This window comes from Moschus berezovskii, chromosome 13 (genome assembly GCF_049115385.1).
Source record: "Moschus berezovskii isolate FMDL1 chromosome 13, NW_MosBer_1.0, whole genome shotgun sequence".
Taxonomy (NCBI): Eukaryota; Metazoa; Chordata; class Mammalia; order Artiodactyla; family Moschidae; genus Moschus; species Moschus berezovskii.
In genome coordinates this window covers 53498191-53510200 of record NC_142472.1, presented here as the reverse complement: position 1 = coordinate 53510200, position 12010 = coordinate 53498191, and positions in this window count along the sequence as shown.

Here is a 12010-nt window from a genome sequence, read left to right as displayed (position 1 = left end):
ATGGACAGGGAGGCCTGGCGTGCTGTGATTCATGGGGTGGCGGAGAGTCAGACATGACTGAGTGACTGAACTGAACTGAACTGAGCTGAAACATGTGTTGAGTTAATAAGTAAGGACGTTTGTGTCAAAAACATATATGTCCATGGGATTCTCCAGACCAGAATATTGGAGTGGGTAGCCTTTCCCTTCTCCAGGGGATCTTCCCAACCCACAGATCAAACCCAAGTCTTCCACACTGCGGGCAGATTCTTTACCAGCTGAGCCACCAGGGAAGCCCAAGAATACTGGAGTGATAAAGTGAAGCTTGTCTCTTTTCCAGCGGATCTTCCCGACCCAGGAATCAAACAGGGGTCTCCTGCATTGCAGGCAGATTCTTTACCAACTGAGCTATCAGGGAAACCAGAAACATGTTGAATTAATGAGTAAGGACATTTGTGTCAAAAATATCTATGTACAAATGATGACCATGATACCATTTTATGAAAAATTCTCAGAAAGGCTCTTAAACAAATTTCCCAGGAGAAAAGAGTGACTTCACCACTGGTTTAAACAAAGTTGTTTTTCCTAGTGCATCAAATACTAATTAGTGTTTAAGTATACTGACTGGTCCGGAGAAGGCAATGGCAAGCCACTCCAGTACTCTTGCCTAGAAAATCCCATGGATGGAGGAGCCTGGTAGGCTGCAGTCCATGGGGTCGCTAAGGGTCGGATGCAACTGAGCGACTTCACTTTCACTTTTCACTTTCACACATTGGAGAAGGAAATGGCAACCCACTCCAGTGTTCTTGCCTGGAGAATCCCAGGGACGGGGGAGCCTAGTGGGCTTCCGTCTGTGGGGTCACACAGAGTCGGACACGATTGAAGTGACTTAGCAGCAGCAGCAGCATACTGACTGGTCAAGGGGCCTGTGTTTGAATCTTGATGTTCCATTTATTAGCAGTGTGTTCTTGGTCCCTGAATTCCTTTCTTTGCAAAATGGAGATATAAGAAACCTCAGTGACTTCCCTGGTGGTCCAGTGGTTAAGACTCGAGCTTCCACTGCAGAGGGCTCAGGTTGGATCCTTGAATGGGGAATTAAGATCCCACATGACTCACAGCATGGCCAAAAAATTAAAGATAAAAAAAGACCTCAGCTTAGAGTAAGTGCTCCAGAAAGGTAAGCATTCATGAGTGAGATGTTAGATGTTTCTATTCAGTGATGTAAATTGGAGGATTTCTAGCAGGACTGTTCCTTTGCATAAAGAATTTAATATTTTTCCTAAATACGAATTTAGAATAGACTCTTCCTGAAGCTTATACATTTTGTATTTCTTGAATGATATGTTTTTTTGTCCAAGTATTTACTCATAGATCCTGAGAAACCAAACCACGATGTTAAAGAAAAGGTTGTGAAGAAGCTTGGGACTGGGCTTGCCCCCACCCTGGCCCTGTACCCACTTCCCACATCCCCTACACATGATATTCCTGAATCCTGAAGGGCCCCAACTTCTTCAAATGACTTTTGACTACCGTTATGACTTCATCCACTTTGTGGATGAAGATAAGACAGATATCCCTGTGAAGAAACTGAGTTTGTTTGTTTTATAAATAATTTTATTTATATATTTTACTTTTGGCTGCGCTGGTTCTCCCTTGGGGCTTCCCTGGTGGCTCAGAGGGTAAAGTGTTTGCCTGCAATGCAGGAGACTGCTGTGCTGTCTTTTCTCTGGTTGTGGTGAGCAGGGGTTACTCTCTAGTTGCGGTCCACGGGCTTCTCATTGCAGTGGCTTCTCTTGTTGTGGAGCATGGGCTCTCAAGTTGGAGCTTCAGTAGTTTCTATGCACGGGCTTGGTTGCTCTTTCGATCCCCTGGGATCTTACCAGATCAGGGATCGAACTAGCATTGGTAGGTGGATTCTTTACCACTGAGCCACAAGGGAAGTTCCTGAGTTTTTTGTTTTTGTTTTCATAAAAAATAGTTTAGATTTAAGAGGTACAGCATGATGTTTGATATACATGTACATGGTGAAATGACTCCTGTAGTCAACCTAGTCATGTTTCTACTGTGAGTAATCCCAGGATAGGAAAGGAAGGCCACCTTGGACCAGGGAAGAGAAAGGCTTGCTTTTGTCTCTGCAACTATGGTGTGAGTTAGAGGTCTGGACTCTACGCTGGGGGCACACATGGGTGTGAAGTGAGCTGGCCCCTTAGCAGAGCAACAGGATAGGGAGCAAAGGAAGAGAGAGCCACTAGGGCCCCTGAGGGGAGCTTGGCTCATGTGTCAGGAGCAGTAATAGCTAATATCCAGCTTGAGGTTTTCTTTTCTGTGTGGTAATTCCCTTCTGTCATCCCTAAGACATAAGCCGGTCTTACCTCTGGAGCCTGTGTCCAGGCTTGGGGGAAAGGAAGAGGCAGCAGCTAGAACCTCAACTATAGGAGTGAAGAAGTGGCCCACAGAGCCAAAGCAGTGCCCTGGGAAGCCCTTGGGGCTCATGCTTGTATTCCACAAACTTGAGGGAGGGATCAGAGAAATCAGCTTCAGTCTTAACTGTTGTTTGACTGAATCGAACGTATCAGGGACCTAAGGGCTCCTGTTTTGGTTTGATTTCAGCCTCGGGTCATCCTGAAGTCACATCTCATGGCACCATGATGACCTCCAGCGACACTAGAGCATCTGTGGCCCTTGTTGGTCCACGTTCCAGACAACGCACAAGTCACACTCGTGCTTCTTTTCTTAAAATCTGGTTCTTTACATTCTAAATTTAACATCTCCAGTCTAAACATGCCTCTCAAACACCAGCCCCACATTTCCACTGCCTCCTGTTCAGCCTCAGGGGATAATGTGCTGTCATCTCAAACTTAAAATTTCTGAAACTGAGCATACCATACGGTGCCCTGAACCTCCCAATTCCCCAGCACAGCGATGCCCATAGACAGACGTTCTGTTGTTTTCCTGCCAACCCTCTGAGCTCAGGCCTTCATTTGCTGTTCACTGTCCTTTGTGCTCATGCCAAGTATGCTTTTGTCCCATTCTCAAAGGCTGGATGCTTCCTCATACCATCTCTGACCTTTGCAGGCCTACCCATCCTCCAAGGTACAGCTCAAATGCCTAAGTCAGTCATGCAGCCTTTCCTGGTTCTGGCAACTGAATATGACCTTTCTCTCCCATGATCTCCTACCCCAGCCCTGGTACCATTGCACTTGCTTTGTAACTCACATAGAAACATCATGGCTCCCTCATATGTGTACATGCTAAGTTGCATCAGTCATGTCTGATTCTTTGCGACCCCATGGACTGGAGCCTGCTAGGCTCCTCTGTCCACGGAATTCTCCAGGCAAGAATACTAGAGTCGGTTGTTCTGCTCTGTGAGATCTGGGGGATCTTACAGATCCAAGGATTGAACTGGGTTTCCTGCATTGCAGGCAGACTCTTTATTGTCTGAACCACCAGGAAAGCCTGTTTACCTTATATGGTAGTAATTTATTTTGCTGTTGTTGTTTAGTCCCTCAGTTATGTCTGACTCATGCAACCCCATGGATTGTATCCCACCAGGCTCCTCTGTCCATTGAATTTCCCAGCCAGGAATACAGGAGTGGGTTGCCATTTTCTTCTCCGGGGATCTTCCTGACCCAGGGATTAAACTCGAGTCTCCTGCTTGACAGGCGCATTCTTTACCACTGAGCCACCAGAGAAACCCAGCCATTTATTTTATGTACTTAAAAAAAAAATCTTTCCTTTAATGAACACCTTAATGACCGAGTCTCTAACTTATCTTAGGCCTCCACACAGGGCCCAGGACATAGTTTGCATAATTATAAAGAATTAGAATGTGCTGCATTGACTTGGTTTCTTAAAGATTTCAGTGAACCTTAATAATAATATAAAGGGGGGCAAGTCATTTTAAAGCGTTTGACATGTCCCCCAGCCCTTCCTCTGAGCATGTGCTTTTTGCAGCAAAAGCATTTGGTGCTTTATGATATATGAACGTAAAAGTCTTACTGAGTCTTCTCAGCATTGATCGCTTGTTTCTGCAACTTTTAATTCCATTTTCTCGGTCAGTATCTCAATTCCAGTTCTAAGTGATTTAAATGTAAAATATCTACTCTCCCATTCTACAGGTTGAGTGTTTGTTACCTTTATCATCAAAAAGCACAAATTAAGCATCTATATTTGAGTATAATGCTAGACACGAGAAATAGCAGGTTCAATCTGTCCAGTCTTTTATAATTTTTCAAAGAAAATACTGATGCAAAAAGTTTCTCAACTCGATAAGCATCTCAAATTTAATTTAGACCCTAGAAACCACTAGAACCAAAAAAAAAAAAAAAAGAACACTTTCAAAAATAACTTTCTTCCCTTAATCATGTGAGTGTCATTTGCTCTTACAGAGTCATTTCCTCCACATGACTGGACACATGACCACTAACAGTCCCTGAATTTGATGTAAGATGCCTGTCATTAGAGAAGAATCAGCTCTGCTTCTCAATTCTAGTTCTAAAAATCCCAGGAAAGACGCTGGACCAGCTGGGTCAGGGGCCCGTCTTGGACCAGTGAAGTGTGGCCATGGAGGTAGGGTTATATAAGCATACAGTGCTCCTTCATTCAGAGGGATGAGGAAGATGGGGGTAAAGAGCTCACAGGAGAAGGGGAAACGCTCTAAGTAAGTACCGTGAAGAAGTGAAACAGGGCAATGAGATGGAAAGTGGGCCCAGGAGGAGATAACTTAGATCAGGTCAATGGCCAGAGACTCTCTGAGGTGATGCTTAAGGTGATGCTGAGTGATGAAGAGCAAAAGCTGCCAAGGGGAGGGAGGCAGAGTGGTCCAGATGGATGGATCTGAGGGACAGCAAGTGCAAAGACCTTGAGCCAGGAGCCAAGGAACAGAAAGAAGGCTGTGTGATAGGAGTGTCATGAGGGGAGGGTTGTGTAAGATGAGGACAATGAGGTAGGCAGGGGCAAGCTTATACAGAACCTTTTGTTAGTCGCTCAGTCGTGTCCAACTCAACTCTTTGCAACCCCGTGAACTGTAGCTCACCAGGCTCCTCTGTCCATGGGATTCTCCAGGCAAGAATCCTGGAGTGGGTTGCCATTTCCTTCTCCATGGGACCTTCACTGACCCAGGGATCGCACCTGAGTCTACCTGTATTGCAGGCAGATTCTTTACCAACTGAGCCACCAGGGAAGCCTTTTAGGCCACAGGTTTTATCTTGGAGCAACTGGAAGGTTGAAAGCAGGTTAGTGCCCAGGTGTCTTTACTTTGAAAAGAACAACTTGGCTGCTATGTTAAGAATGGATTGTAGAAGGCAAGATTAAGAGACAGATATATGGATAGATAGATGGGCAAGTAGATAGATAGGGGACTTGCTGATCGTTGGAAGGGATGTAAAGAAAAAGGAATCGAGATGACTCCTGAAGATGTTGCCGCTTACTGAGATGGGGAAGACTTTGAAAGAGACAAGTTTAGAAGAAAAATTAAGAACTCCATTTTGGACATGTCAGATAGGAGATGTTGCAGAAATATAAGTGAACATTCCTAGTGGGAAGGGGGATATGGGAGACTAAAGCTAAAAATAGAGACCATAGCTGGAGCTAAAAATTTGGACTCATCAGCTGTACAAATTGACTCGCTCACCTGCAGGGTTACATTGAGAACAGAGCAGATCCCTGAGCACCTCCGACATTCCAGGGCTGAGTAGAGGAGGAGCCAGAAAGGGAGACCGAGAGGAGGCAGCCGGAGGGTTTTGCAGGGAATCAAGGGGAGTGATGTCACAAAAGACAGAGGAGAACAAGTTTTGGAAAGAAGGGAATGGTCAATAGTGTTGGATGTTGCCAAGAAGTAAAGCAAGATACGGAGTATAGTGTTTAATTTACAGTGTTTCTTAACCTCTTTTAAAATGATCACCCCCCTCCAAGGAATATTTTTAGACATTTAGCTTCCTAACTGTCCACCCCTATGAAATGTTAATACCACAGATACATTGTGTATCTGTTTACCATGGCACTTTGAGGACCACAAGCCATTGTAATAGCTAAGAATTTTTGGGCCTCTTAAGAGGCAATTTCTTTGGGGGGGGTCCCCATTAAGACCATGTGTCTTATCTATATAGGTTGTTTTGGATAATAAGCGCAGTTTTGATGGTAAGATGGGGGCAAAGCCAGTCTACATTGAGTGGAAGAGTTAAGTTTGAAGTAAGGAAATGGAACAGAGTGTAGATGCTTTTATAGCAGAATGGTTAGGAGAACTGACTGTAGCCACAAAACCTGGCTTTTGTACCCAGACCTGCAACAGGGCACCTTGTTTTTCACTTCCTCGTGCCTGTTTTCTCAGCTGGAAAATTGGAATTATAGTAGTAACTACCTCCTGAGGTAGTCGTCATGGTTAAGGCACTTAATAATATATGTATTTAGAATGGTGCCTAGCTACGGTAAGTGTTCGTGTATGTTAGCTATTACTAGTCTCGTTCAGGACGTTAGCTGTGAAAGGAAGATGAGTAGAGCCTACAGCATCAGGGCTAAAACTGGGAGTGAACATAAGTTTGGAGGAAGCTTTGTTAGTCACAAGAGACCGAAGGTATTTCCTTAATTCAATGGAACCAGTTATAAGGGATTAATGAGGATGATGAATAGTTGTGGACCCCTAAACTAGCAAAAGAGACTGGACCAGAGAGGGGAGACTTGTGCTTGAACATATCCTCTGTGGTTAAAAAGTAGGAGGAGAAAAGGACATAAACTATTGTCACAGATCTCCTGCTGCCCTATAGTCAACCCCAAAACACAGTGGTGTGAAACAGAAATTGATTGTTTGTCACCTGTCTGGGGGTTGGCTGGGCTCAGCAGTCCAGTCTCACACTTTCCTATATCACCTGGGAGAGCTCTTAAATGGCAAAGGTTAAAGCGTTAAGGTCTCTTGAGGCTGGGGCTCTGGAACTTACAAGGCATCACTTCTACCACATTCTGTTGATGAAAGCAAGACTCAAGATGAGCCCAGTTTCAAAGACTGGGTAAGTAGACCTCACCTCTTGTGAGTAGGAAGTGCAAAATATCATCCACGCTTTTCTGTCTACCCAGTTCAGTTCAGTTCAGTCACTCAGTCGTGTCCGACTCTTTGCAACCCCATGAATCGCAGCATGCCAGGCCTCCATGCCCATCACCAACTCCCGGAGTTTACCCAAACTCATGTCCATCGAGTTGGTGATGCCATCCAGTCATCTCATTCTCTGTCGTCCCCTTTTCCTCCTGCCCCCAATCCCTCCCAGCATCAGAGTCTTTTCCAATGAGTCAACTCTTTGCATGAGGTGGCCAAAATATTGGAGTTTCAGCTTCAGCATCAGTCCTTCCAATGAACACCCAGGATTGATCTCCTTTAAGATGGACTGGTTGGATCTCCTTGCAGTCTAAGGGACTCTCAGGAGTCTTCTCCAACCAGGCATGGATATATATGACTCTGTAGATTTGGTGAAAGTAGTTCCATTTCAGATGGCTTTGGTTTTCTCTATATGGTAAAAGTTTGCCTGCTGTGAATGAGCAGACAGGTGTAGAAGGAGAAAAAGCAATGATTTCATACCTGAAAAGACTGCAGGTTGGAAACAACCTTTGGGCGGAATCAGAGAGATAGCTGGCAGACTGTCCTAGGACTTCCAGCCAATGTCAAGGGCCCATCTGCAGGTGCAGCCATGCAGTGTATCAGTATCCATCTGCCCTGCTGTGAGGTTTTTGACACCAGCACTCAACAGCCCAGGTGGAGACCAGACAAAGACAGATGTTGGATTCATCCTGGATTAGGGCCCTGACAGCTGGGTAGGATGAAAAGATGTGGGATAGCAAGTGAGGATTATTGGCGGCAGTGAGTGAAAAGGACCATGACATTTAAGCTGGGTCAGGAGGGAAATGAAGACAGGATTTCCCCTCTTTATAACACTAGCTTGATGTTTTTAATTTAATGTTTTGCAAAATAATTTAAAAAATGCCTACACTCATCCCTTGCTTCATTAATGTCTATGTATGGTGCCAAGACCCTGCCATCAAATACCTACTAAGTAAAAGAGACAGCTGAATAAATACATGTAACAGGTTAAAAAATTACTTTTCTTAGCTAAGAGATTCCCATTAACCGGTAAGAATGTCCCAAACTGAAAATTTCTCCCATTTGTTGATGATGAATTATGCTCTTGTGTTCTGTAACTATTAAAGAAAAATTTACTTCTTTAAATTGATATTCAGGAATATAATATTGTCCTTTTATCCCTCTGCTGGACACCTTTTTTCTTGAATAAGCATATGACTTTAATTTTCATTTCAAAGTATATTTTGCTACACCACAGTGTAGCAAGTAATCTATAGGAACACTGTTTAGTTTCATGTCAGTTTTTCAAGGTTTAACATCTTACTCTGGCTTTTCATTCCAATATATTTCACCCTCCACATAGCTGGACTATGCTACTCAGAAAAGCCGAGTCATTTCTGGCTGGTTCCTGTCCAATCATGAATCTCCTGTGAGCCACAGAGTTCTCTTTCTATTGAACGCAAACACGATTAGGTCACCTCTGCAACCACCTGATACTTGATATGTAAGGTTATTTGTTTCCATGCAGCTCCACGCTCAGAAACTCTGGGGCTTTTTCACCCTTCATAGCCCTTCCCCTTACTAGCCCAAGGTCAAGTTCCATCAGATGATTGTCCTTCTTGCTTTGAAACCCTACATCTTTTTAAATTTTAAACTGCTGTTTTATTTACATCATTACTCCACTCAGAAATCTTCAAGGATCCTGTGTGACCTTTCACTGCCTACAGCCTAGCTCCTTTATCTAATATTCCAGCCTTTATTTACTTTAGCCTGACATGATGAAAACACCTTAAGGCAGCTTGCAGTGGAAACGTTAGAATTAGATTCATTAGCTCCACATAGCTACGTTTCCCACAGTCTGAGCTCTTCTGAGTCTCCACTGCAGTTCCTAACCAGTTTCTCCTATGCTGCTTTTCATCCAATTAAACAGTGGTTTGCGACCTTGGGTGTCCATTGAAAATACCTGGTGAATCACTCTAGCAATTCTGATGTAATTGATCTGGGCTGCAACTGAGCACTGGGATTTTTAAAGCTCCCTGGTGATCCTAATGGGCATTCAAGGTTGAGAATTGCTACATAGGACACGTTTATTGATTCTCTCTTAAACAATCTCCATGCCCCTCTGTCCCTCATCCACACTCCCCTTCCTTCTTTCCTTCTCTAAATCCTGTCACCTCTTTGAGATTCAACTCAGTATTGCTGGGATCTTAACTCATCACCCAAAGCCAATATCTTCCCAAAGTAATGCCCTTTTATTGTTGTTGTTCAACTGCTAAGTCTTGTCTGACTCTTTGCAACCCCATGAATTTGATTTTAAATTTCAGTTAAAGTTGTCATTGTAAGAAACCAAAATCATTTAAACATTTTCATACATAAAACAGAAAACACACAGAATATCCTTTTAATGATATGGTTTTAATTCTTTTATACCTTTTTATTCCTAATTGTAGAAAGTCTTGGAATTAAAAGACACACACAACCTAGATGCCCATAGACAGATGAATGGATAAAGAAGTTGTGGTACATATACACAATGGAATATTACTCAGCCATAAAAAGGAAAGCATTTGAGTCAGTTCTGATGAGGTGGATGAACGTAGAACCTATTATACAGAGTGAAGTGAACCAGAAACAGAAAGATAATATCATATTCTAACACACATATACGGAATCTAGAAAAATGGTTCTGAAGAATTCATTGATAGGGCAGCAGTGGAGAAACGGACATATAGAAGAGACTTACGGACATGGGGAGAGGGGAGGAGAGGGTGAGATGTATGGAAAGAGTAACATGGAAACTTACATTACCATATGTAAAACAGATAGCCAATGGGAATTTGCTGTATGACTCAGGAAACTCAAACAGGGGCTCTGTATCAACCTAGAGGGGTGGGATGGGGAGGGAGATGGGAGAGAGATTCAAAAGGGATGGGATATATGTATACCTATGGCTGATTTGTGTTGAGGTTTGACAGAAAACAACAAAATTCTGTAAAGCGATTATCCTTCAATAAAAAAAATAAAAAAAAAGACACACAAAAAAGGCCAGGTACTACTATAGTAAATGAGATTAATTAGGGTTAGGGTTAGCGTTTTGGCAGGTTATGAGACCTAGAAATACAGACATCTAGAGTGATCCATCTCTCTGTTCCAGTTATCACATCTAGAACCCTTGTAGAGTCACTTAATTTTGGGCTACAAAACTGAGGCAAGATACTGGATTCAGGTTCGGTACATACCAGACTATCCACAGAAATCTGTAGAAATTTCCACATGGTAAATCACATGGTTAGACTTTATATTTTTTTATTCCTAGGGTAGGGAGTATTATACTCATTAAAATTCATATATATACTTGAAATGATTTCTGCTTGAATTTTAGATGTCTCACGTGTGATTTTCTCAAACTTGTACTCACAGTTCTTGAAGTCATTGCACTAACATGCATTAATCCTGTTTGTAAAAAGTTTGCATTCTTTTTTTAGTCATGCTGCACAGCATGCAGAATCCTAGTTCCCCAAGCAGGGATCGAACTTGTGCACCCTGCAGTGGAAGCGTGGAGATCTAACCACTGGTCTTCCAGGGAAGTCTCAAAAGTGCATTTTTCTCTGCTCATCCATGCAGTTTTCTGGGGGGCATGTTGTGCCAGGCCCTGTGCTGAGTTCTGGGACTACAAAAATGAATGAAACCATTTGTTCAAATGGAAGAAGTTTGGACCTTAGATGGGAGAGACCTATAAATGAACAGAAAATCAAATCATTGTAGGAACTTGCTCAGTGGCTGTCTTTTTCAAATGAAAAGGAGGGCAAGAGGCCTGGTTGGTCTCATCTTCTGCTGTTATCACTAGCACCTAACTCCTAGTGGCACCCAGTAAATATTTGTTATCCTTGGAAAAGGAAATGGCAACCCACTTCAGTATTCTTGCTTGGAAATCCCCATGGACAGTGGAGCCTGGTGGGCTACAGTCCATGGGGTGGCAAAGAGTCTGACGAGACCTAGGGTTTGAACAGCAAAATGAGTAAATGCTAAAACAGTTACACAGAGGAAGCTATGGGTGCCCCCATAGAAAGGACATGGGCCTAGTTTTATGTGTGTCTGGAGGTTGGCGTTACAGTGTAAAGTCAGAGTTATCAGAGAAAAAACCCTTTGACCATGAGATATGAAATGAGTCCTGGGAGATAAAGGAAATTAGGTAAAAGTAGGGTTGGGGTTGCCTAGGAGTTCCCAAGACTGAATTTCAAGTAGTTCCCAGATGCCAAGAAGAGTCCAGTCTGTAGCAGTACGCGGCAGAGATGACAGTGAAGGGGCTTGCAGGCGGCATCATTTATACATTTCCATTTTTAGTCTCTATAACTATGCCAATTAAAAAGCAAATCAACAAACGTCCGTCGACCCCTACGACGCTGGTAGCTTATGGATTCCCAAGCTCACACCGGCTTGTTACCCAGGAGCTCAGCGTGATGGCGGGGATCGACTAGCGGCTCCCCAGTTAAGGCCATGAATGAATGAATGAACTGAAGAATCGCAGCAGTGTGAGCACCCGCGCAACGACTGAGTCTTCTGGACCATAGGGAAGTCAGGGAGCTCCTACCAGGCTGAGCAGGGACTCAAGGGTTTAACGAGTGGTGTGAGGCGAGTCTGGAAAGCGTCACATCTCAGAAATAAAACCAGAGGCTCGACTGTGGGGAGAGTTTCAACGCGCCTTCCTAGTGGGAAGGTGAAGCAACAGGAGTAAAAGCGCTGGAGAGTTTACGAGGACTGGCAGTTTCCGACGAGCGATACGGGAAAGCGGCTGGGTGCTGAGCTACGCGGTACCCAGGCGATTCCAGGTATAGGAGCCGACAGTTGGGCTTCACGCCAACCGGGGAGGGCGGCCCGGAGACCGCCAGCGCCGAGGGCCGGAACGCTGGACGCCGCCTCCGGGGTCCCGCCGGACGCAGTTTCCGGTGGCACCAGCGTGCGCCCGGC